This window comes from Anolis carolinensis, chromosome 3 (genome assembly GCF_035594765.1).
Source record: "Anolis carolinensis isolate JA03-04 chromosome 3, rAnoCar3.1.pri, whole genome shotgun sequence".
Classification (NCBI taxonomy): Eukaryota; Metazoa; Chordata; class Lepidosauria; order Squamata; family Dactyloidae; genus Anolis; species Anolis carolinensis.
Window position 1 is genome coordinate 179,793,348 of NC_085843.1, and position 27,707 is coordinate 179,821,054.

Here is a 27,707-nt window from a genome sequence, read left to right on the forward strand (position 1 = left end):
GGTAAAATCAGATAGGAGATTTAGGACAGACTACGACCTCTTCCATGCTGCTAGATAATCCAGATTACCAAAGCAGAAAATCCACATTATCTGATTTGAACTGGGTTATCTTAGTCTACACTGCCATATAATCCAGTACAAAACAGGCAATGTGGATTTTATATGGCAGTGTAGAAGGGGCCTACTTTACAGTTAAAATTTGAATTCATCAATTGTCCATGATACGTTACTCATTAGAAGCTGCTGTATACGCACGATCCACATATCCGGTTATCAGTGACTCTACACAATGCTCTTGTCGCTCTGTTACTGAATCTCAGATACCTTATGTGCCAAAAGGTTTTGAAGATACCTGTTGCTCCAAAACTCCTTGTTGTCCACAATACAGCATTGGCGGCAATAGTAAATCAGTATGTGTCTTGAGCTCAGATTTGTCAAGGGGCTTCTATGTTTTGACTTAATATACATCTTGTTTCAGACCACAAATATCTTCTCTGTTTGGTCCGCAGACTATCTGATAAAGAATGCCATTGATGAAGATGAGCTTCTAGAATTATATCTTTGTCCATATTATTCTTTGGTCCTGAGCATTATGGAATGACACTTTAACTGCTGTACAGTGAACTCTATGTAGGTGTCTTAATCAGGGCTTTCAATCCCTGCTTCTCATGACATTGATGTCTCTGCTCGGTCCTTTCTGAACACAATGAGGGGACAACTGCTGCCCTCCCACCTTTGAGCCAGGGAAGCATCCTTCCTCATTAGCTCTTGTGTATTGTATTTTGGGCACAAAATGCCATGGAGCATTTTTTTTTTGTCCCAATGTACAGACAAGAAAACAAACAAGAAAATGAAATAGAGTTGTTGGGACAATTTTTGTCCCAGCTGTTATTTGCCTGCTAAAAATATCTACATATCATTGAAACTTAGAAATGATTTAAAACACTTGAGGTGACAATGATGTAAAATGCCTACCTAGTCTGCATTAATTCTGCAACGAAACAACTCATTGGATATGACGAAAGGTAAGTGCAATGAGAAATTGTAGACAGGAGGAGTCCTTTAAAATTAACACTTAAAATCTAAAGCTGATGATAGAAGTGACTCACCAGCTAGTTTGGCCACTTTTGTGGCTTTGAGAATCAGGGAAAGAGGGCGGGAGAAAGGTATGGATGGATGGCTGACCAGGAAAAAAAAGCCCAGATCTGCATGAGCAAGATAGATATGAAAAGCTAAGCAAGAGGAAAAGGCAAGGGCAAACTGTGTTTCAGTATCTTCTTAAACAGATTATTGGTACATAACAGCAGTCCACCTACCTAAGTGTGAGCCTGTATCTTCATTTTCAAATGGAAGTATCACTCATAGGCACATAAATGCTGAGGCAAGATTAGACATGCTTGTTTTTAACCATTCAGACACAGACACATTATCTCTGGTGCAATGCAATATGGGCAACTCTGACACCAAAATTATTACTCTTCACAACGCGAAGGGTGTTTTTAACTTTGCACATAGCAATTATAGGCAATTGTTATTTCAAATGTGAAAAAGGACAAAAATATCCAAATGGCCAACTTGTTTGATAAAAAGATGCCAGTTCAAGAGAGTTTTACCTAAACACAAGCAAGCAGCCTCCCTACTCCGCTAACCCTACCCCACTACCAGCTAAATAAAAGGATATAATCCAGAATCTGGAATATCAAGGCACTTAGAAAACAAACACCTTGAACAAAGCAGACAGGAGACTTGCCTGCTACAAAAGGATACTCAACAGGTGATTAGAGGCTCAATCCTGCTTGACAAACTCTGTCATTCCACTCATGTAAGATCCACCTTGCTTTCACATTAAAATATACACATCTTGGCTTAGCCAAACAGCTACCTTGTCATAAATTGTGACAACAAAATATTCCCCTTAAGTATGCATCTTGCTTCTCTAAACTACAATCCCTCCTTCCCTCTGTCACAGGCATTTTCTACATATAGAATACTTTTATGTTCTGTTTGCGATGCTGTTTTTATGCCTCTGACTTGTTTTTACTATTGTTGTGGTTTATTATTTCATTGAATTAACATGATTTGCTTTCTTTTCTTTTTCTGCTAGTATCTTGGTCTGGTCTTTTGAGATGATCTCAAATGGAATTTAAAACACACAACATAGAAAACCTGCCAACTCCAAAGGGTATGCATAAAAATGATCCCCACGAAGGTACTGGTCTTTTGCCTTGAGACATAAAGGATATCTGTGCCTACAAAACCCCAAATATATTTCCAAGTTCTTCTCTATCAATTTGCTGAATATCATTATGGTGAAATGCAGGATATTTGACAATTATGTAATTTTCCAAACAGTCCAGCTCTCTAAGAACATTGTTCACATCAATTCAAAAGTTGCTTCTGTAGGTGGCTCAAAACTATAGTTTCCACACTTACTGAGATGTTAATTCCCCCCGTGCCAATGAACCAACCAACAAATAAATAACCAACCAATCAACATGGCAGAAAGAACAGTTCGACCCATCATTTTTTTTTTTTAAATTTTTTATTGAGTTTCAAGATAACATTGAAAATACATGTGCAGAGGGTAAACAGGAGGGGGAAAGGGGAGGAAGGGGAAGAAAGAAAGGGTAGAGAGGTAGTCCAACACCACAATGGAGAAAAAAGAAGGGGAAAAAAAAATTCATAAAATGAAATAAAAGACACAAAAAGCAAAAGGAACAAAAAAGAACAAAAAAGAACAAAAAAAATAAAATAAAATAAAATTTGTCACTTCCATCTTTTACACAGATACCTGAAGTAATTACAGTCTTTAGACCATTTCTTTAACCTCTGTTCGTATTGTCTAAGTCAATATCAGCCTATTTTCTATCTTTCCTCATTGACAATTTCACTTCTTTGAGGGTTAAATCAACACCCTCATCTTTCTCTCCCTCAAATACTTTTTTATCGCATCCCAGTTTGTTTGTTTTTTCGGAATGCCGTAGTTATTTTTTAGTAAATATGTCAATTTGTCCATATTCATTATTTCCAACACCTTATTTAGCCAACAGCTCAATTTCGGGGTTTCTTTCTTTTTCCAGTAGCTGGCATATACTATTCTTGCCGCCGTGGTAAGATAACTGAAGAGGATTTCTTTATTTTTATCACTTTTTATGTCTAGCATCCCCAAGAGAAAATATTTGGGATTCAACTCTATATTAATTTGCAATATCTTTTGTATTTCTTGCTGAATTTTCTTCCAATAGCTTTTCGCTTCTTTGCAAGTCCACCAGCAGTGGAAAAAAGTTCCCACTTGGTCCTTGCATTTCCAACACTTATTTGAATTTTTATTATTAAAATTTGCTATTCTTTGGGGAGTCAAATACCAACGATGGAACATTTTAATCCAATTTTCTTTCAATTCTATTGCATAGGTGAGTTTTAATCTGGAGTTCCATTTTTCAAAGGATGCGTGAGACATAAGAGTTCATATCCAAAGAGTGAACAGGAAATTCCACCCCCAACTCCTTCCGCATGCAATTTGTTCAATTACAGCATATGATATTCAGAACTATCTTCAAATAATTTATCTGAGGAGAAGTTATCCAACTTGTCTCTTGACTGGTAGCCTTGCATGTTCCCTCAAAGATCTGAAGGGAAAGCTTTAGGATATGATCCAGAGCTTCCCTTCCTAACCAAATGCTGTCAAGCCTGCAGAAACCGAATTTCTGAAAAACTGACAACCCAATGAGACAGCTGGAAAGCACAGAAAATGCTGTGCTAATACAGGGTTATTGTATAGCAAGGTTCTTTCCTGAGGCCTGAAGACAATGTCTTGGGTTTCAAAAAGTACAGTTAAGGTAATGCACAGACCAAAGTGAAACTGAAAGCAGAGATTCTCTGAGATGCCTCACCAAAATACATGCACATGTATTAGAAGCTACAAACAAGGGCTGGGTGAGTATGTCAGATTTCCTATATGTTGCTATATCTAACTTGAGACCTTGAAACTTGAAGGAACACCTCTCTTTATATATGCCTATCCAAAGACTCGCTTTATTTTAAATTGGGGTTTAATAAATATACACTGAAAACAGAGAAAGGTTCTGGAAACTTGTAAAATGAAATGTTGCAAGGTTCTGCTCCATTTGAAATGTTCACCATGCCTGAGCGAACATTATCTGAGCTTCAAATGACCTGGCAGTTCTGTATCTGTTTACAATCCCCATGTTAGCATTGACTAGTTTTTAGTAATAGAAAAAAACATGATAGCTCCATGCTGGATTTTCTACTTTTGTAGAACCAGCAAGATACAGCAGTTTGAATGTTGGATTGTGACTTTGGAGACCAGGATCTGAATCCTTGCTTGGCCAAAGAAACCAATTAGGAGACTTTGAATAATTCAAATTCGCTCAGTTTAGTAAGAAGCCAAAGGCAAACCCCTTCTGAGCAAATCTTGCCAAGAAAACCGCATGGTGGGTTCACCTTAGGGTTGCCATAGGTTGGAAACAACTTGAAGGCCCACAACAATAACAAATGCCTTCTCTGCAGGCCTATTTCAGTTAATTATGTAGATATGTCCCTGGACATTACGTTTTAAACAAAAAATGGTACTAGAGACAGAGTAATCTGGAAAATAGGGGGAGGGTTTCTGCAGTGAAAAAGAGGAAGAAATCAATATGTTTCAGTGCACTTTTTATTCGAAAGTAACAATGTACATATGTGAAATGAAACAAAAAGATCTGGTAATTACACAAAACATGTTGAACCTTCTTGCAGTGGTTCTCAACCTGTGGGCCCCCAGGTGTTTTGGCCAACTACTCCCAGAAATCCCAGCTAGTTTACCAACTGTTGGGATTTCTGGGAGTTGAAGGCCAAAACATCTGGGGACCCACAGGTTTAGAACCACTGTTCTAGAAACTACTTCAAAGGTGCATCAACAAGATTAGTTTTTTTTTCTCACCATCCTCCAATTTTTGTGTTTTCCATTTGGGGGGGCCTAAACCTAAAGATTTAGGCCGGGGGGGGGGGGGGGTGATGCTTTCCTGTTTTCTGTTTGTCTTGCTATTCATGCGCATTCATGAAGCAGCTGTTGTTCACACCGCCAGTTATAGGCAGGCACATACAATGACAGTAGGATCAGCTAGAGTATAATCCCATTCTTTGCCAGTTTGAACTTTATTGTATTGAACATTTTCAACACACTGCGGCAACCTGACGCTAAAGGCTTGTGTTTCTCCAGTCCATTCTCCAAATGTTGCAAAATTCTGACCAGAGGACAAGAAAGACAAGGGAGGATGGACTGGTGCAAAAAGACTGTAAAAAGGGGCTTCTTTGTCAGAGGTTTAGTTAACTAAATATGCCTGTATAGCTTATCCAGATGTTGTTAAATTTGTCTTGTATCTGCATAATTTATTACTCCAATTTAGTACAGCCTACTCACCATGTACAGGCAGTCTCCAAGTTACAAAGAGGATAGGCTCTGTGCTTTTGTTCTTAAGCTGAATTTGTTTGTAAGTATAACTCCTGTCATACGTATGTATGTATGTATGTATGTATGTACATACTTCTGTGGTGTTTGTTTTGCTGTCTGTGCCCCTATTCAGAAGATTTCACCTCACTTCTTGTCCCTTTGACAATTGGATCTTGAAAAATTTGGCTTGTTGTGGAAACAAGGATTGGTGATAAAGCTTCAGTGGAGACACCTTTTCCCCATGATACCTCTTCCAGGAATGACTATCCTTTCTGAGGGGTAGCTATGTATGTAGAAAGTACATACGGCAGTGGAACTCTCTCCCCCGGGCCGTGGTGGAGGCTCCTTCTTTGGAGGCTTTTAAGCAGAGGCTGGATGGCCATCTGTCGGGGGTGCTTTGAATGCGATTTCCTGCTTCTTAGCGGGGGGTTGGACTAGATGGCCTTTGAGGTCTCTTCCAACTCTACTATTCTATGATTCTATGATTCTATGATTCTAATCAAGCACGTTTTAAGTCTTTCAGTGGAGGAAAGTGATTAACGTCCTCAAAATAGTCGGCTGCTTTATGAGGAAAGTGATGCAATTTTTTTTTACTTAATAGTTTCTGGAATACAGAACCAACATGTATAGTCCATAACAATGTTACATTTGTTACATTTAAGTTGAGCTCTCCAAATTCATATTACTCATTGGTCCAAATACATTGACTTCCCAATGTGGCCTGAGAAGAAAGATGCAATTTGAGAATGTATCAGATGGAGAAATAAAAAGAAATCAATTGATCAGGAAACCTGTTTTGTAAGGAAGGGGTTTGTGAGTCCCTTCGGGTGAGAAGGGCAGGATAGAAATATTGGAAATAAATAAATAAATACATACGTGATAGATAAAATAATAATCACAGTGTTACTATTATAAGAGGAATTATTTGTTCAATAAAGACTAAGTAAGCATCCTTCTCAGAGTCTTTGCAGTTGCTAACACAAATTAAGGAACCATTTGCAAAACAATAGCAAAAGCTATAAAAGTAGTCTCTCCAATGTTAAGAGATATTTCAAAGGGAGGGGAATATTTGTCTCTCCAAACATGTCCTGCACTATTAATTTCTCCCATTTGTGGGTGTAACAAAAATCAAGCTTGTTGCTGAGAGTCTGGATAGGAGAAAAACTGCCTCTTCCACTCTGGTTCTCACACCTACCTGAAAACTTGTATCACTGACAGTTTCTCACGCAGGAACAAGATGTTGAGCCTGAAAGCAAAAAGCAGCTGTGAAGACCTGAGGTGCTAACTTCACCCAGCAATCGATCTACACACAGGCCCACACATATGCACACACAGAGGGAATTGTATTGGCATTTTCAACAAGGCACCTGAACAGATGGCAAGGTAGGTATTATACCAATACTCCAGAGAGGGGCTTCTCCAAGTGTCACAGCAGGCTTTGCTAAGCCAGTGAAGAAGAAAAAGGAAAGCAGATAACTGGAGCGGATTCACATGACCACTGGGAGCTTATTTTCCATTGGGGATTTGTTTTAACCAGCTTTCACCAAAAGTTGAGAATCCCTTATCCAGAGTGATTTTCACATTTAAATGTGAGTCCCATCTCCAAGATACCTCATTACATAAATATATTCAAATAGAGACATTCCAAAATTGAAATAAATAATTCTGAAATCCAGAACACTTCTGGCCCCAACATTTCAGATAAGGGATATTCAATTTGGATTTCAGTTCCTAAGAAGCTCCTGCCCACCTACCCAAATAGTGCCACTTCAGAGTGCTGAAAAACAGAATGCCATGATTTGAACAAAGTAGGAAAATTTAACATGATTATCTTAATTTCTTTGTGTCAAAAATTTGTTCTGTGACTGCTAGACATGAGGAACAAGGCAAGCAGCTATGCAAGGCACTGAAATCTTGGCTCCCGATTCTTAAAAGTCCTATTTGGCAGCTTTCTCTGATATGCTCTCAAACGTTTTCTTGCAATTGTACAGGCTAGAAAATAGATTATTTTCAGAAACCTGCATTCTGCATACATATTTTGTCCATCAGAGCCAGAATAATACAGTGGGTTTTGTATAGAATTAGGTAGGACTCCAACAACCAAAGTTGAAGTTCCAGCTTAGCCACTGAAGTCCACTTGGTGACCTCGGATAAGTGAGATTCTTTACTATCAGAGGTATTGCAATGGCAAACCCTCTCTGAACAAATTTTGCCAACAAATTGAATATATTCACCTTATAGATGGCATAAATGAGAAATGACTTGACAGTACACAACATTCTGTTCATGCTATATTCTGTTGTCCCCCCACCCCTCACAAAGAATATATATTTAAAAACACAATGTGTATGTATATCTGCTCCAGCAAGCTGCCTACCCAGCTGAACACTGCAATATTTATTCAGGCAGAAAGGCAGCTTATACCTTGCCCCGTAAGTGTATGTTTTCTGGGCAGCTTGCAAAATAAACCAGTTACATTTTAAAATATCTGTAGGACTTAACCTATGTGGTTCCTAGCTTCGGATTTTCATGGGTTGTTGCTCTATAGATCCCATAATCCCTGCCTAATGACCATGCTAGCCAAGGGTGATGGGAGTTAATACTCCAGAAACACCTGAAGAGCCAAGGTGAGGAATCATCAAAGGCAACTTCTGTGTGTAAGGATTTCTGCAGCCCCACTTACTGCTATTCACAGAAGCTGACACTGCAACTCATGTGAATTCATTCCTTCAGCTTCACACTACTCAAGTGAATCAACACCCTTGGGTTAGCAGATAACATTACCTATACCTATCAGAGATTATTTAGTATAATATATGAATCTTAGAGGTACAGCTGGGGGTGGAGGTGTACTGTAGCTACTTAAACTGTTATATTTACAACAGCAGAATTTGTTCTGTGAACAAAGGTTGACTTACTCACATATAAGAGCAGAATTTGTTCCAAAATACTTGCAAGCATAGATATACTTCAAAGTAACGGTAAACACAAACAAATATTGCCCAAACACAATGTCAAAATTTACCATCATTCCCACTTGTTATGTAACTATTGAACTACAACTTCCTCACAACCTTGTTTGTTCCAAAAGGAGGGGCTCATCACATGTGACTACAGAGCCTGTGAATGATTCATTAACTCTATGTTGAGCTGCCAATCACAATTTTCTGAACACAGAGGCAAGAACTGGAATGAAGCAATTACTTATATCTTAGGTGAAAAAATCTTTTGAGGCATGAAATCTCCACTCTCAGAGAGATATGCAGCAGGTAGAGAAAGACTCCTTGAAGCCTTGAGGCTTGGGTTCAAGGCATGCTGTTTGGTCTACATTTTCCATCATGTCAGCCTGAATAATGAATACTAATTCTTGTCTACACTGACAATGTAATGTAGCTTCAAACTGGTATCGAAGAAGATGGGCTCACCATGCCCATGACTGCACAGAAAATCCAGAAATCAGTTTGGGGCTCGTATGGAGCCCCGGTGGCGAAGCGCTGAGCTGCTGAACTTGCAGACCGAAAGGTCCCAGGTTCAAACCCCGGGAGCGGCCTCTGTTAGCTCCAGCTTCTGCCAACCTAGCAGTTCGAAAACATGCCAATGTGAGTAGATCAATAGGTATTGCTCTGGCGGGAAGGTAACGGCGCTCCATGCAGTCATGCCGGCCACATGACCTTGGAGGTGTCTACGGACAACGCCAGCTCCTCGGCTTAGAAATGGAGATGAGCACCAACCCCCAGAGTCAGACATGACTGGACTTAACGTCAGGGGAAAACCTTTACCATTACCTTTTATGGTAATTACACAAACCATGGAGCACTGATGCACATTAAGGACTTTTCTTTTGTGAGTGTTTCGTGACTGGTCACTGCAGTTTGAAGCGGTGCATTAAATGGTCCACGTATATCAGGCATAAGATGGCCAATCTCTACAGGGGCTTCTTTTTGTTGTTGCCTTCAACTCAGTTCTGACTTATAGTGGTCCTAAAGCATGCATGTCAAATGCAAGGCCAGTGAGCCAAATCCAGCTTATCACATCATTTTATGTGACCCGCACGACTTTCAATGCCACGACAACATATTACATTATAGAGCAGTGGTTCTCAAACTGTGGGTCCCCAGATGTTTTGGCCTTCAACAACCAGAAATTCTAACAGCTGGTAAACTGGCTGGGATTTCTTGGAGTTGTAGGCCAAAATACCTGGGGACCCACAGGTTGAGAACTACTGTCTTACAATTACAAATGGTCCTTTGGAGGCTAGGAAAAATGCAGCTTATGGACTTCATGGGACTCTACCCCTGCTGTGCCTTAGCACCTCAAGACTCCTCATATTAATTTTTTTACACAACTTTATGAATGTTTTTTTTTGCTTCCAAACCAGCTCCAAAGATCCAAAATTGGCTGCAAATGTGGTACTTAACCTCCACTTCCCCAGGCACTTCATATCTAGCTTAACAGATAAATAAGGTGTTCAGGCAGCTTTCCATTGAGTCACAGACCAGACCTGCTTAGTTTTGAAAGGTGTCTCCTAAGACCAAGCCGTTGAGTCCCACTGGCTTAGCATTAGAATCCTATGAGCAAGTCCTTGTTCCAAAGGAACAGATTCTGCCTACACATGAGGTATACTGCCCTATATTCATTAGAGTTTGCATAAAATCAAGAACATGTAGTTTATGCTAATAGAAAAATGGGAAAGGAAAGGAATCAAGCAACAACAAAAATATCCACACATCAAGTATTTATATAAGAATGAAATGTTTCATTAATTACACAGAGATACCATTTGCAGCTATGTTTCTTTAAGTTCTCAGTCAAATGTGCAGATTTGCAGTACTTTGAACTGTGCTGCACCAGTAATTGTGGATGAATATTTTAAATCAGTCTTGAATCACTGTACTCCATATAGACCAAATGAACTAATAAGTTGTTCATGTGTGGACTACTAATGCAGTCCTCCCCCGCCCCTCCCCTCACCCTGACAGATGGAGTGCAGTCTTGAAAATTAGATACATTTGCTACTGGGAATTTTCAGAAGACTTGATGTATTTTTTAATATAAAAAACCCCTTCCTATTTATAAAAGAGCCAACCATAACAGCCTGTGTGTGCTTAAAATAAAAGAAAAATATAAACAAACTAAAGATGATGCTTAACCAAACATTGCAAGATTACTATGCGCACATCATGGAAAACATTCCTCTATTCAAAAGGCATATTATAGGGATTTTCAGCAAGGGTGAAGCCATAATGAACTCTTTCTACTGTCTGAGCTAAGCAAAGGACCTCATTACAATATTTCCACCCAAGAAGTATTATCAAGTGGTGCAACTGCATAGCAGACTTTGTTTTCCTCCTTAACTGGAAGCGGGATAGGGGACTTGTTTTGTCATAGTGTGAAAAAAACAATATACGTACACTATTAACTTGGCAATGAGCTCCTCACTCTGGGAACTCTCTTTTCTTGGAGTCCTGCCAAGGTCTGTGTTTGTGCTTCTAATATGAGACAACCCACAGTGTTGTACGTAGTCAGGAGAGGATTCAATAGATCTGGTTTTGGAGGGTCTCTTGCTACTGCATAATTTCTATGTCACAAGCTGTTGACCTGCTTATGATAACATAAAAAGGTAAAGGTTTCCCCTTGACATTAAGTCTAGTTAAGTCCCACTCTGGGGGGGGGGGGGGGGCGTGCTGCTCATCTTCATTTCTAAGCGGAAGAGTCAGCATTGTCCATAGACATCTTCTAGGTCAGGTCGCTGGCATGACTGCATGGAGTGCTGTTACCTTTCCACCAGAGCGGTACCTATTGATCTACTTACATTTTGCGTGTTTTCGAACTGTTAGGTTGGCAGAAGCTTGGGCTAACAGTGGGAGCTCACCCCGCTCCCCGCATACAAACCATCAACATTTCGGTCAACAAGTTCAGCATCTCAGCGGTTGATAACACACAACTCTAATATTAGATATACTGCCTTGTACTGATGAGAAATACAGCCTACTTGATACTATCAGATACCTCCCTGTGAAGGTGACACCCTCTGATTTTTAAAAAATGAGAAAATACCCTGAATTACCAACTTCCATGAAAAATAGTTTTGTGTTTCTTTCTCTCTCTCTCTCTCTCTCTCTTTCAACTCCCTCCCTTCTCCCCCCCCCCCAATAAACACAAACACATACAGCTATCTAGAAGTTGTGGTGCAAGCAATGACTTCAATTGCATTCCTAAATCCATGTAAGCAGGAACGTCTCATTCCCTTAAAATGTCAGAACAAACTCAAGGATGCCAAATACTAACATGCACATAGATTTTGCAGATGCATATTTTAACAATGAGAACCACCTGACAATGAAAATCGAAAAGATACTTTTCTATATTAAGTCGTGATCAATCTCCAGTTGACATTTTCAAGGCGAGCTAGTGTCATCAACAGGGAGCCCAGCTCAGTTCTCTTGCAGCCTCCCAAACTTACACTTCACCTTCCTTGCTGTTGCTGCCCCTTCACTTGCCTTCCCTGGGATAGTGCCAACATTTTTGGTGAAATTACCACTTCGGCGATTTGTAAGAAGCCAACCCTTGTATCAACCCTCAGACATCTGTCAGATTTGTGAGAAATAAATGCATGCAAAACAGTGCATATGTTTCAAAATGTAATCAATTGAAATATTATATAGGGGAAAGTTACATAAATGAAGCAAATTGCATAAATAAAAACACAAATCAGGGAAAATGGTTTTAACCATTGCAGAAATTTCAGTTCAGGAAGAAAGCACAAGGCCTTGCAATATGAATCAATGACAGGAAGAAAATGCAGGTGGGGTTCTAAGAAACTCAGTGACATTAAGGCTCCCCAAGATTGTACCCACAGCATCATTTGGTTCATTACTGCAAGCATAAACATGCACACACTTCTAAGAGCCAAATCAGTCCAATACTTGATTGCATTCAAGAAATTATCATAAAGCTCCTCTTAACCTGACAGACAAAATACTGGTTGCTGATAGCAAGGCTTTATCTTCTGTTTTGTCTATGAAGGCTGAACAAAGAATTCCACTTAACTGCTCCAACAAGAACATTTTTCTATAGTTTTAGTGAAGATCTAAAACAGTAAGTGGAAAAGTTGAGGGGTTTTTTAATTGTTGAACAGAAAAGTTACTTGATCGTTTACTGCCTATCTTCACCAGCACTGAATTAAACTAATACTGCTGTCTCCATCGCCTTACATTATTAGCTAATTAGCCCTGACTAAGGGACAACAGTGTGTTTGTGCTGGCAAGCTGTGAAAAGAACACTTCAACTGGGAAGATCAATGGCATTTTTGTCTGGCTTACAATAAGAAAGCTGCTGGCCTGGGTTATGAGTTTAAACCATCTTTCATTTGGCAGGCATGACAGTGATATTGACAGATCAATAGAGTAACTTTATGACAAGCTGCAGCTTCTGGAGATGGCTGAATCATATTAAGGAAGGATTCTTAAAACTGGGAAAGAACATTTGGACAAAAGCTACCTGGCCTTTGGAGTTATTAAAACAGTCCTTATATAGGAAAGAAAGCCACCAAAAGCATATATCCAAGCCCTTCCAAGTCTCACTCATCCTTCAACAAGAAGAAAGTGGAAGAGGAAATGCTACTTGTATCCCATTAGGAACAAATCAGGATTTGTCTAAGATAATACAGATATATTCATTTGATGATAGAGATATAAACAGTCAGGTAGACTGATTTGGGGCTAAGGAACCTCTCCATAAACACATCACAAGACTATCCTGTAGAAATGAGTTTAAAGGATTACAATTCATTTCCTACACTTTTGTAAAACCTGGGGAGTCTGGTCCTGGCAGTTCTAGAAGTCCTGGAGACGAAGAGCAGCAATAGCTCGAAGTAAACAAGACAAAATGGCTATCTCTGATAAGGAACTGTGGAACAATCTAAAAGTTATGGCAAGTTTTAGGGACCGGAAAAAAAGACCTCGGGAAAGTACAGCACGATACTGTTGCTGCTACATACAAGCAGGCATATTTGTACTGCTGCCCCAAAATGTTTTGTTTCCTGAAGTGTGTAGAGGGTGAAATCTGAATGGATTCAAATAACACAGAATGGGTTTCCAACAAAATTTTGTGGAATTTCCTTATAGTTGGAGTGCTTTCATGTTGAACAGAAAGTCCCAGAGGCTGATGGACTCTCCTTTGTTAGAGGTCTACAAAGTGAGGTTGGATCTCTCAGAGATATATAATGATATTATCAGTATATGTGTGAACTGAATGCCTCTTTGAGTCCTTTCTGACATCCTGATTCACAAATGGAGAATAAATATCCTGGGAGGAACTCTTCCTCCTAAATTGCAATCTCCAGACGTCACTAGAAAAGAGTAATGCTTGGTAAGGTAGAAGACAGTAGGAAAAGAGGAAGACCACATTCCAGATGGATGGATTCCAGCAAGTTACAGCTCTGAGTCTGCATGACAATTACGGGGTTGCTGATGATAGGGTGACTTGGAAGGTAACAACAACAACAACAACAACATATGCAATTCCAGCTACCATCTTTAAACTTTTGGAGATTACTAATGTGACTCAGGAACCACCTGGTCTCGCTCTCTCTTCCTTTGAACGACTTTCTGTTAGAACATGAACAACACTGAAAACTGCCAATTGAGTTTTCTGGTTGTTTTTCATTTGTGTTATGTTTACTGCTTTTTTCCAATCCTAGGAAGATACCAAATAATTTGAGGCTCCCTCTCTATAATTATTAGCAATAGGAGGTACACAGATATCCATCTTGCATATGTATACATTTATCATGGTGAATCTAAACACGAACAGAGAAATTTGAACTAAGTATCTGCCTCTTTGCGTCTAATTATTTTTCTATAGGGCTGTGAATACACCCAGAAGAAGATTCCATATCAAACTGCATTTGGCATTTAACCTACTAAAGGTTCCATCATCCAGTATTTCTAAATATTTTTGAACGTATTCCATCAACCCAACTAACAGTTCCAACAAACAGGTGATTATGAGAGCTGCATCCAGCAATATCTGGAGAGCCAAATATTAACTTGCCCAAGGCAGGACTTTAATTCTCTGAGCCTAATTGTATGCTAATGCTTTTATGTTAAGCCACTTTGAGTCTCCTTCAGGAGAGATAAAGTGGGGTATAAATATATTCACAACAACAGCAACAGGAATATGATTCCTTTTATGATCTGATGCAGCCAGGTGCTTAGCGCTCTCTCAGTTCAAATCAGGAATATGCCACAAAATGATATTTCAATCAAAGAATAAGCTCATCTCCATGAAAAATACATGAGAACCACCATCCCAGAAAAAAAACCAACAATGATCAAGTTTACAAAAAATGCCAACATATTATTGTGGTTAATGCAAATTCTTATGAGAGGTTCTTCAGAGAGAAGACCCCCCCCCCCCCCCGCGCCATTACCAGGAATACTGGTTTTCAAAAGAAATGGAAGTAAAATCTTTTCTATTGCCATGTCAAGCAAAGTTTCAGTGCACACGAATCAGAATTTAGATTTTTGTGAAGAGTCCACACTTATCTGCACTGCTACAGGAATATTATTTGATATTATAAAACAAATGAAATACACCAAGCAAATGGCAAGCTAAACTGTAATCCTAGCAGGACAGATAAAGACGATAAATCACATCTTTCAGATGGATGAGATTGCAGGCCTATTCTTTATTAAGTGGAGATAAATGCACTGCTCCTCATTTCCTAATAGGTTATTCTTACATAACAACAGGATGCATTTCCAGGTCAATCTGGGGAGGATTTGGAAACACAATGCTAATCCTGGTACTCAAAACTTAAGCGATGTGACCACATTTCCTAAGGGTTGCACAACTGCTGAACCACGAGCCAAAAATCTTGTTAAAATAGGACAGTACTCAGATCAAAATCATACACTACCCAGCATCTCTCATATCTGACCCAGGTGATAGATTTTATTGAGCAGGACTGCTGCAATAAATCTTAAGCATCTAAGGAAAAGTACAGTGTGAGGGAGAGGAAACAAACAAGAATATGTGTTACTGTAAACACAGATGGTGCTAGGCATTAAGACCCCTGCTACAGGGAAGGGATGGCACTTTGATTCCCTCTCCCCATCCTACCCTTTCTCTGAACCCTCTTCCACTAATGGTTTCGAGCCCCACCAGTTCTGCTTACCACTCTCATCTGCCGCTATTTTAGGTCAGTTTCTTTTGTATTCACTGCTCATCCAGGATCTGTGGACTCTTCAACCCTGCATCCAGGCAAGCCATGTAGAGGCCCAAAAGGATTGGATTTTGAGAAGAATGCAAATGTGCACAACAGTTTGCAAAACTATCCTGCACAGTTTGTTCTGCAGTGAATAATATATCCTTGTTTTGCTAACTGTGGAGAGGGGCTGGTGCCCATGGTGCCCACTGCTGGAAACCTTACCCTAACATTCTTCTGACTTCTATGATTTATACACACTTTGAGGCACCACTTTGTAGCCACCAGGACAAGTTTTTACGGTGAACATACCAGGGTTTCTTAAAAAAAACATTTATTAATCATAATTACATTTAGCTTTCCATTAAAAAAATTAAACTGCCTTTTCATTTATGATATTGGATGCTATTTTTTTAACAAAATTTAAAACTAAATTAAGACAATCTGAAATATGATTTGTTTTATAAGTTGTTTTATAAAAACCACTCCGATTTCATTATCTTACAGCCTGCAGTAAGGCAGGGAAGTCTACTTAAGGTGAAACTCATATTTAAAAAATAATATGTACTGAGGCCTACATGAAGCAAAATTTTCCTTTAACGGGACAGTCTGCACATTTCCTCCATAACTGTAGAGGCATAGATAGATATAATATTGATCTGCAATGTCCTTGCTTCAGTTTCTCCCCCCTAAAAAGGAAGGAGGAAATGGGAAGGGGAATGAGAAAGGGAAGGGGAAGGGGAGGACAGGCAAGGCAGGGCAGGGCAAGAAAGATTCTGCAGATGCCCAGCAGAATGGTGATATGAGAACTATGTTAACCCATGGCAACAGCAGTTGCCAGAACAGATGGAAACAGAAAATATTGGCTGCTCATCATTACCTACACAGCTGTCCAGAGGACAGCCTTGCATCAAAGTCATGCTGTGCAGTGGGTTAAACATGAAGAAATCGTAGAACTACAACATACATTTGAGTAAAACCGTATTATACAAGGTGATGAACTCACAGCATGCCCTGCATGTCTGATCAATGGCATTTTCAAGCAAATCAGGAAACATGCGCTTGTGTCCAATGTTATGTTCAATTTTCCACACAGCAAAGTACTAAACTCATCATCATTACTGCTACCATTTACCAACAATTACCTTTACAAGATGATAACATTTTGATCTCCCTTGATTAAATTCTTGTTAATAGACCTTAAATTGAAAACACAACCAAATCCTTCTTATCATATCCCCATTAATGTCTGCAAGCATGCTAACCTGCTCCCCAAAGCACACACCAAGCAAGGATAAGGAAGTGCTAACTACATTTGAACATTTCCTTTAACTTTGCTTACTCTGTATTGACTTAGCTGCAGTTATTTTGGTTATCTGTATTTCTACCTCCTGGGAGTATATGGGCTTGATTATCTATCTGTCTGCCTACCTACCTACTTCATGCTCATTCACACCCAACTTATTTCCATGGTCATTTGATTAAGCTTGGAATCCTTTTGCGGGTGCTAGAAAATACATATAATTCAATTCTCTTTCATACCCAAGTTGGAAGTGTGGTTCACAGGTCACATGTAGGACCCTGCCCCTTTTCTGCACACACCCAAACCTGAGAATATCTCCCAAATCCTCCAGATTCCTCCAAACATTTTTTAAAAAACAGACAATTTTTAAAATAAATAATGAACACCTGATAGTTCAGGATGAGACTTCTATGCTGACTGTTCCAATGGCTAAGAACCACTAGTGGAACTAAGAACTGTTTGCTCTCCTTTCACAAGGGCTGCAAAAATTCTCTTAAGATTGTGATTTGGTTAAAGTCCTTCTGTGACCACTTAGGTTTTTAGTCTTGGCACTTGTTGATGTCTATACTTTAATTTGCATTTTAATTACTTGCTGTAAACAGCTATGGACAATGGATAAGCAGTACATTTCTTGTCGTTGTTTCAAGAAATATAGGTCTAGTCAGCAATGAGTGGCAACCTGTCACCTCCACACAGGCTGTATTGTTTTCCCCCTAGAATATGCACTTGAACAGCCTTTCATAGACAAGGTGATACCTTCTGATCAAATCATTGCTGTTGTTATTCTTTGATTTAGCACTAGTATCATAGTTTGCATGGACAAATCTGATTAAATCAGATGAGGAAACTCTGATTTTCAACAGAATTAACTAATTAATTACACTGCTCTCTGCCCCTATTAATATTAAATGCTATTAAACTATTTTTAATGCATTATGAAAAGAGTGTCTTTGGTGGAAGCAGATTATGTGAAGAGCCACTGTGATTATATTTACATACATTTGTCTGTCAATATGGTCTCTTTAATTACTATTCAGTTTTTTTTTTATCATACTTCCTTTTGAATTTTGTCTCATTCCTCCTTTCTCTATGTGTATATTGAATCCATTTGTTCATTAGGTTCCCTATAAAGTTGGAAGGGGGATCTGACCTGTGGCATTCCAGACAGTGCTTGACTTCTATCCCAGGCAGTCCTAACCAGAGCAATCAATGGGAAGGATACCGGTTACTGCCATTAATAACATTGAAAGATATCTTTTACTAAAGTTAGGTAAAGGTTTTCCCCTGACATTAAGTCCAAGCATGTCTGACTTTGGGGGTTGGTGTTCATCTCTATTTCTAAGCTGAAGAGCCAGCGTTGTTTGTAGACACCTCCAAGGTCATGTGGCCAGCATGACTGCATGGAGTGCTGTTACCTTCCTGCCAGAGCAGTACCTATTGATCTACTCACATTTGCATGTTTTTGAACTGCTAGGTTGGCAGAAGCTGGGGCTAACAGCAGGCGCTCACTCTGCTTCCTGGACTCGAACCTGCGATCTTTTGGTCCCCAAGTTCAGCAGCTCAGCGCTTTAACACGCTGTGCCACCGAGCTATTAATCCAGCATTTCAGGTTTACCAGAGGATCCCTAGAATTTCTTGGTAGTCAACCATCCAAGTACTGGCCAGACCCAACTCCGCTTGGCTTCTAAAATTAGATGAGTTCAGGTGGCTTCAGGGTTCTTTTTTCATCTTAAAGGTCAGAGATCCCAATGCCTGCTTCAAGTCACCAAGGATAACAACGAGAGGGCTATCACAAAGCAAACTAAAATAATGGACTCCAACCTTTGTTCAATTGAATTTGGCATGTGTTCCTCCACCTGCATGCAAGTCATCACACTTGCTTCAGTGTCTTCAGCCCAGCAAAAAGCTTCATCAGCTGTGTGGAAAAACTGCTGCTATCTGGTCAATCACAGGGGACTTTTCTGTTTTCCAGAAAGATACCAGGGCATCAACGGAAACACCAGAAAAGAAAATTCCCCAAAGCTGTTTTCAGACTTGCAAAGGAGAAAAAACTGCTGGAAATGTAAACCTCAGTAGGAAATAATCACTCAGAACAAGGGGAAAAGAAACCAAAACGTTCCATTTTCAGATTACCAGTCTCTTGCCCATTGAAAACATCCCAATATATTTCAGGAGTTGATGGAATGATGGAACATGAAGGCAACCTGAGATTTGGTCATTTAGCAAGTGTCTTTATGAGGATTAAGGCTCAAACACCTTCAAAGAAATTAGGCAGGTAAAAGAAACCAAATTCAATTCCAGCAGTAAAAGATTTCTATGTAATACAACATTTAGTTCTTATGCATATATTAATTCCCTTTCATTTGAATGAATTTTACTCCTGAAGCCTCTGAAACCAGCTGTTGAATCCATCATAGTTTTGTATTAACCTAAATTCATCCTCTTCTAAAGAAAGCATTTCTGCAGATCGTCCTTTGATTTACAAATAGTGTTACTTTAAAGAGATACTCTTACTATAAGACTTTTTTTTTTTTTGCTTAATCTGAGTATTAGAAAAGAAAACTAAAGGTCAGTTGGAAAGCAGGTTCATTCCAATATTTTCCCCTGATAGTTAAAACTACATGTTACTAATAACTATTTACATAATCCCCACAAAACTTGCAGCGAATTGTGAGAGCTCAAACATGAAAGAGGGCATAAGAAACAGATTAAATTTAATCGCAAAACACACACACACATACACATATATGTATGTGTGTGTGTGTGTGTGTGTGTGTGTGTGTGTGTGTGTGTATATATATATATATATATATATATAATGTGGGCATGTGTGAATGCGTGCATACAGTTGTTGAGGATTTCTTTGCTAGCTCTCTTTGATTTCTGCTCTTGTTTTTTTGGAATTATTGAACTGAATTATTTCTTTCAAGCCTGAAAACGATTCTATAAATTCCACTCAAACTGCTAGCTTCTGGATGCCAGCCAGCTAGCTGAGTAAACAATCTCAATTCATGCTCTAAAAACAGTTATTTTTACTTTGATGGGGGTAGGAAGGCATATGGTGTCATAAAAATCAGCATCTACATCTTCCCCCTCCATTGCCTCACATTTGTATTCTGTGTCTTTTCCCTGTGATGCCAAAATGAAAGGAGAAGAGAAAGAGTGAAACACAACTGTACCCACAGATGCCTTCAAGAACAGGTCCAGAAACACTGGGGAAACGCAGTAGAGATGGATGTACTGTACTCTCTATTACACTGCCCAACAAAAAATTATTGATGTCTTGGTGTTTATCCCTCTTCCTGGGATTATTTGGGGTGCTGATTCAGAAATTTGAATGGCACAGAACACATCAGCTGTAGTTTCTTAGATATGGTTGTCTAAGAAACTAGAGCTGAAAATTAGAACTAGATTTTCTTTGGGTGAGCAGATGGTGACTGGAAGATGGCATATGCTTTGTATCTCAAAAACTAGAGCTGATAGGGGAAAACTGGTGCCATTTTTGGAATCTGCAAGTCAAATAGAACCACAAATAGGGCTGACATTGAGGCACCGAAATGTGTGTTGGCCAGTGTTATCATCGCAGTAGGTCGACATTGCTTTGTGACTTGTCATAATAATTCCACATAAGGAACAAATAAGTATTTTCCTTGGTTCAATGGAGAGAAGTTAGGGCAATTTTAATCAGTTTCTGGTCACTTCCCAAACTCATTCTTCCACTTTTTAAAAATATTTTTAAAAATATTACCTGCACTTTACTGGAGGATAACTTCCAGTGCTCTTAGCCAGAATCACCACTGACCAATCTAGTTAGAGCTCTCAAACTGTGTGCCATGAAGGTGACTAGCTAAGATGTGCCCCCAAAGATGTTATGTATCTTAGAGCTGATTTTTTTCTCTCTTTGTCAAACTTTGGATAGCTTCATCTACTTGGAGAAAAGAAGGGACTATTAAGGGCAGCAAATGCAGTCCATACTACTTTCAGCAAAGGAATTCTGGAAACATCATATTCAGACCCACTCCTGGGCAAAGAGGCTCCAAGACAAGAAGATCCTAGTAACTGAGCTATTTCACGGTTGCATGGACGATGCTAATCCATCATTCTTGATCTTTGTGACTAGAATAGGAAAGTTCCTGGTTTTAGATTACAAGAAAATAACACTAGTACTAGGGAAACTGTAGCCTAAGCTAATTTTTCAGTGACTACATCCCTTTTATTAAGGTTGTTTCTCCTTTTCACCAACTCCTAAATATGCACCAAGAATTCAAGTAAGAGGTTTGGATTAAGTATGCAAAAGAAATAAAATCTATGCAAAGCTGTCTACTCGTCAGCTTCCCGCTCTTTAGTAGGTGGCCAGTGTATGACACATGGACTAATAGGAGAATGTAACACCCTGGATGAGAGCAAGTAGACCTTTATGGCTATGACATAAAATTAGAATTATCTTCTTGCCTCTAGTGCCGCACTGGTGCCTATTTCTTTGCTGAATAAATTAGAAGAAGATTAAACCAAGGCATTCCATATAAGTATATCTATTTCATGCCTCAAATTAACTTGCAGCCCTCTTGTTCAAGTCCACTTACTACTGACATTTTTGAGCATAGAATTAGAGATCTCTCGGTATGCTATTTAGACGTTTTACATCAAAGTGCAGGGGGAATGAACTCCTCCATCTATGTTTAATCCATTTGAAAGACATTGCATTTTGTTACATAAAAGGTCAGTGATCTGGGCATTTCAGTGGAGTTGGGTTCTACAAGAAGAGCTGGCATTCTTTTGACAGTTCTGCAGGGGCAGTGTTTCTGCCACAAGTACACATATGTCAAAGAGTACATCAACACATATCAGTACATAACGACAAGGGAGAGAAGTGGATTTATGTTGAGGGAGGGTAAATACAATATACACATAGGTTTGGACTGAAATATCTCATTCAACATAGATTATCATTATCTTGAACATTCTTGAAATATTTTCCAGGAAAAAAGAGAACTTTCCATCTTTTCATTTCCCAATTATTTAATGTTCAGTCTTGAGAAGCTTTCAAATATGTTTGGAAATGGGATATAAAGTGTGTAGAATCTAAAGTGCCACACATAGAATTGAAAACTGTTATCAATATCTACCATCTTCTGTATTGTGAAAATTAACAGGTTAGCAAAAATACATTCCAAGGTGAGATATGGGACCTAAATCTAAATGACAGTGCCAACCAGAGTTGACCCATTAAGCAAGGGTTGTAATTATGTGGGAACAGGCTGCACAAACACTCCAGTGCACCAAAATACTTCCATTTTTCTTCAGAGAGGTCTCAGAATGTCTAACAGAAGTGCTGATTTTGAGAGTCTTTTATAAAAAACAAAGACATTTGGTAGAGATCTGGGCAGGATGAGATGCTTTTCCGTATTTGTGGGACTTTCGAGGAGGGGGGGGGCTAAAGAATTGCCCCAAAAGCATGTTGAATTTTTAAATATAAATGGGGAGGGTTGGTGAGCTAAGATGTGCCTCCAAACCTTTTGGGGATTTAGGGGATTAATGTGAAGCTTCCAGTGATGTCCACATGAGGCCCATTAGCCACAATTTCCACATGCCTGAATCAAATCAGTAAGGTTTACATGAGTGTTGACTTATCATTCAGTGACTGATTCAGTGGGCCTAGTCTGGTTTGTCTCATTGAGCTAACATGGCCCCATGTACAATCTTTAAGCTAGGTAGCCTTTCCAAAAACAATTCCCCGAACAAACTTAAAAACAAAAAGGTACATAAAATCCTATTCAAGGGTTTTTACCAGGACCACTACCTACCTAACTTTCACAGAACACAGTTCATTGTAAGTGAACCATACAGAAATCACCCTTTGAAATACCAGATAATGTATTTCATTTATCAACAGTATCAAATTAATCAAGAGCTTCATGGGCATTCAGAGCCACTACTAGAGGGCTGTAGTAGTATACCTGTATGTTTTCAATAGTACAATAGTTGTATGCAGGAGGAGCCCTGAATGCAAAATCAGGTCTTCTGATGTTTAATGGGGGCATTATAGGTTCACATATGGCAGCAGAGCATGCCATTAAGAAACAGGCTAATTTTGGTCTTAATTTGTAAACATAACAGAACTGTGTCTAGTTGTCAGTTTGGGGTATGAGTTAGAGGACTCTGATAATTTTAATTGCTTGCATTTCTAATGCTAAATGGACACTGGCATTATTTTTTCTGGCCCTAGCCCTCTATAGCTCCATTTTTGAGGAAGACTGACCCTCCATCTCTCCCAAACAACTAAATACTATCATGTGTGCCAAAGGGACAAAAATAGCAATGTGACAAAGAGCCAAATGCATACTGTGACACGTGCAGCTTTCTAAATAGCACCATTCTTGGTGTCCATGAGGGCTAATAACATTCCTTCTACTTGCAGCACTCCATTTCTCTCTCTCTCTCTCAGTGTGTGTGTGTGTGTGTGTGTGTGTGTGTGTGTGTGTGTGTGTAACTCAAAGCTTACAAAGTCAACCCTTGCCATATTTTATGAGGCCTGTGGGAAAGGAGGGGTGGAAGCAGTATTGAATGTATTTACTTGGCAAGGACCAAGTTCTGATATGAACAGGATGGCGATTGTGTTACAACAGCTCACCCAGTCTACTCAAGGAGGACCAACTGTCTAAGAAAGACTTTCAAAAAAGAAATGCTTCTTGCAAGGGTCACTTGAAACATGATCCTTACCGGAAAGACCAAGAGGTCCCTATGCAGGTGTCTTTATTTAAATGTCTGTAAAGCGGTCTCATAAATCAGCACTTCTATCTAACTGGCTAGGCAGGGGATTTTATAATAATTGGGTTTTCTAAAAATTTCACAAATTAACACAGAGATGCTTAATGATGAAGAATAATACATTTTTGCAGAAAAGTAAAAATGGTAAAGACTTATTTGCAAGGCTACTGTGAACTACTGGTTACACAGCTTTAAAAAATAGCTGTATTATGAGTGAAGCCCTCTCTTATCTCCTCCTGATGTCTCACCCGCACATCACTAAATTTAGATTATAGGTTCCTTTGAGTAATAACATGTCTTCTGCTTTGTTACTATGTAAGCACTATATGTACTGATGGGGCTATATTAGTAAAAAAATAATAACATGTTTTATAGTATTTATATGCAATATGATCCCTTTATCAATTTCTGACAAAACATAGCCTCTCTAGATATTTTCTAAGTCCTCCAGTACAACTCTATGACATTCTAGGGCTGGAAGTCCCACATTTCAGTATGATTTACTATTATCCATGGCTTCATGTACCCACAAGAGGTTTAAGAATGTATGCCTTGTGGATGTTCATACAGCTTATTAAAAGTTGTATGAACAGGAAAGGTGGAAATTAATAAAATTGAGAATTCTTTTCTTCTTAAGAGGTCTGAATGCACTCTCTTTCTTGAGTTTACTTAGAAACATAACTAAAAGTACTAGCCCAGAATTCCAACTGTGTAACATAACATCAAGTGCAACTTCTGTTTCTAAAAATATTGGGAACACTTGGGGCTTAAATGCTCCCAAAGAAAAATCAATATAACAAATGATGCAAACAACATGTCATTGATTTTAGGGTATATGTACAAAATCATACCTTTTTAAATTCTGTATTTATTAATCTTAAAGTATGATTACACCTCCTGTTTCTTTACAGATTGAGATGAAAAGCACTGTCTCCAAAGTAAATATTAAAAAAGGGTGGAAGAAGAGAGTCTGATTATGTGTTAAAAAGAATTCATCTGAGCTGCAGGTTACCTAATTTATTTGAAATCTGAAATCATTTCACGTTTAGGCAACAGGTTATGTTGCCAGGACGATAGTTCCATCTAGTCTCCTGTGCCATAGCAACATGCTATGCTAATTTATAATTTATAAATATATAATATATTGTATATACATATAATATTGATAATAAAATTATAATGTAATACAATATTATACTACTAATACAGTAGAGTCTCACTTATCCAAGCTAAACGGGCTGGTAGAAGCTTGGATAAGCGAATATCTTAGATAATAAGGAGGGATTAAGGAAAAGCTTATCAAAGCCTATTAAACATCAAATTAGATTATGATTTTACAAATTAAGCACCAAGACATCATGTTACACAACAAATCTGACAGAAAAAGTAGTTCAATATGCAGTAATGCTATGTAGTAATTACTGTATTTACGAATTTAGCACCAAACTATCACGATATATTGAAAACATTGACTACAAAAATGGCTTGGATAATCTAGAGGCTTGGATAAGCGAGGCTTGGATAAGTGAGACTCCACTGTAATACAATATAATAATATTAATTCTATTATATATTAAATGTAATATTACTAATAATATTACCATATAATGATATAGTACAATATAGTAATGTAATGCTTATATTCTGCTATGCTAATAGTATATTGTATGTTCATTTGATTTGTAAGCCACTCTGAGTCCCCTTCGGGGTGAGAAGAGTGGGATATAAATGTAGTAAACAAATAAATAAATTATGTCTGATAATAGCTAGGTTAAATAATTGCTAGTCTTTATCAGCCAGCCATGCTTTATAAACGGAAAGAAATGTTATGCTACCATATGGATCTGATGTTTATGCTGCCTTGTCCTGACTTTCTGTATCTTTACACTTTTGCAGTAACTTAGTAAATCAGTTACGGCCAACAAAACTCATGTACTTTTTGTCTGCAATGGCCTGAGTCTTGGACTATAATGGTAATGTTGTCGAGCCATGGAATCTGTCTCCCAAAATGTAATGAATGATAAAAAGACTTCAAGAAAGCAATATGATTTTTCTATTATTTTTAAAACATTTTCCGTGGCTCCAAAATGGTGCAGTGTCAAAGCCACTAGAGGCTCCAGGAGGACCTAACAGCAACTGTTCCCTAATAAATCTGACTCTTTAAGAAATGTATCAATTTGATGTTGTATGTGTAATTTGTATCATGTATGTATGGTGTCAATTCTTAAAATTCTTAAAAATGGAGCCCCCAGATGGCGTAGTGGACTAAGTGACTTGAAGGTTGGGTTGCTGACCTGAAGGCTGCCAGGTTCGAATCCCACCCGGGGAGAGTGCGGATGAGCTCCCTCTATCAGCTCCAGCTCCATGCGGGGACACGAGAGAAGCCTCCCACAAGGATGGTAAAAACATTAAAACATCCGGGCGTCCCCTGGGCAACGTCCTTGCAGACGGCCAATTCTCTCACTCCAGAAGCGACTCAGGTTGCTCCTGACACGAAAAAAAAAATTTCTTAAAATGTATTCATCAAATGTATCTTGAAGGCAGACCATGACCTGGGTCCCTTCAGCTATTTCCTAAGTCAGATAAAGTCAGGACCTTTGTGTAGGACAAATATCCGCTTTGCCATCAAGATGAGCTCGGGATGTTTGTCCATTAAATTGAGGCTGAGAGTATGCCACATCAGTGGAAGAGGAGGCTCAGCAAATATGAATTCATTAATTTCCTGAATGGACAGCCAAGTCCCTGATTACTTGAAACTATTACCCTTTGACTTACATGGAACTTGACACTTCAGTTAATCAAGGATTCATCTGCATACCCATATTAGCACTTCCTTCACAAACTGTCCAACTTCCTTGTGATGTCAGGGGAACCGCCAGCCAATCACTGCGTGGATCCTGGCCAGCCTCACTTTTCAGGCAATCAGGGGAGGGAGCAGGAAGTCTGAATAGCTGTCAGAACTGCCCAAAATCTATATATATAAAAGAGTGATGGCATCACGGCGACCCACAAAACAACAAAACCACAGGCCCCCCAACCTCGAAATTTGACAACACAACCCATCATCCATGCCTCTAGGTTGATACAACAAAAAGAAAAGAAAAATAAAGTCCTAATTAGAGAGAGAGGAATAATTGCTTTTATCCAATTGCTGCCAGTTAGAAGGCTAAGCTCCTCCAACTTGGTCTCCTAGCAACCCAATAAAAAATAATAAAAAACACTAAAAATTAATACAATAAAATACTATAATAACAGAAAATAACTAAAAATAATACAAGAAAATAATAAAATATAATAAATAAAAATATAACTTAGAATAAAATTAATAAAAATTGCAAATAACGTCAAATAAAAATTACACAACAATTTTTAACCAATACCACCACCACTTTGCCACAGCAACGGGTGGCCGGGCACAGCTAGTGCCATATATTTTTCTGTGTATTTGTGCTTGTACCTTTTGAAGCATATTGCTTCAAAATCAAGGCCAATCCTAGACAAAACAGTGACTCAAGCAGAGCATATCTACTAAACTGTTCCCATATCTTTGTCTTTTGGAATGTCTCAGTTTTTACTCTGTAGCGTATTTCACAAATCTGGCGCACAAACTGTGTGCAGGATTTATTCCTATCCGTTGAGAAGTGTGCAAACAGGTCACTTATAATTACATACACATGGACACTAATGTTATAAATGCTTTTTCCAGTAATTACAACCATAAAAATAACATATGAATCCCCTGTCTGCCACCTGGGCCAATACTGCCATTTTTACAAAAGATGATGAACACTATTTGTTTCATCCATTAAGTAGACAGTCTGAGAGAAGCAGTTCCTAAGCCTAAAGCTTCATGTTCAAAACCCCAGATGATCATCCGGGTTATTTGTCCCTACATCCTGCCCAGTTCACAGGACAGTGGGCTTACTGTAGTAAGTGTTAGTAAATCTCTGCCTGATAAAACTACTCCCATCTAT

At 38.8% G+C, this 27,707-nt stretch overlaps 1 protein-coding gene across 8 annotated transcripts in view; it reads right to left on the reverse strand.

Moving 5' to 3' along the window:
* Window positions 1–27,707, reverse strand: part of zmiz1 (zinc finger MIZ-type containing 1) — a 490,223-nt gene that overhangs the window by 309,549 nt on the left and 152,967 nt on the right. For 2 of the 8 annotated variants that reach the window (XM_062977415.1, XM_062977412.1), the window contains exon 4: window positions 6,648–6,698. The exons of the other annotated variants lie outside the window; for them this stretch is intronic. The gene's annotated coding sequence lies outside the window, so the exon portion shown is untranslated. The remainder of the gene's footprint in view (window positions 1–6,647; window positions 6,699–27,707) is intronic. 8 annotated transcript variants of the gene reach the window in all.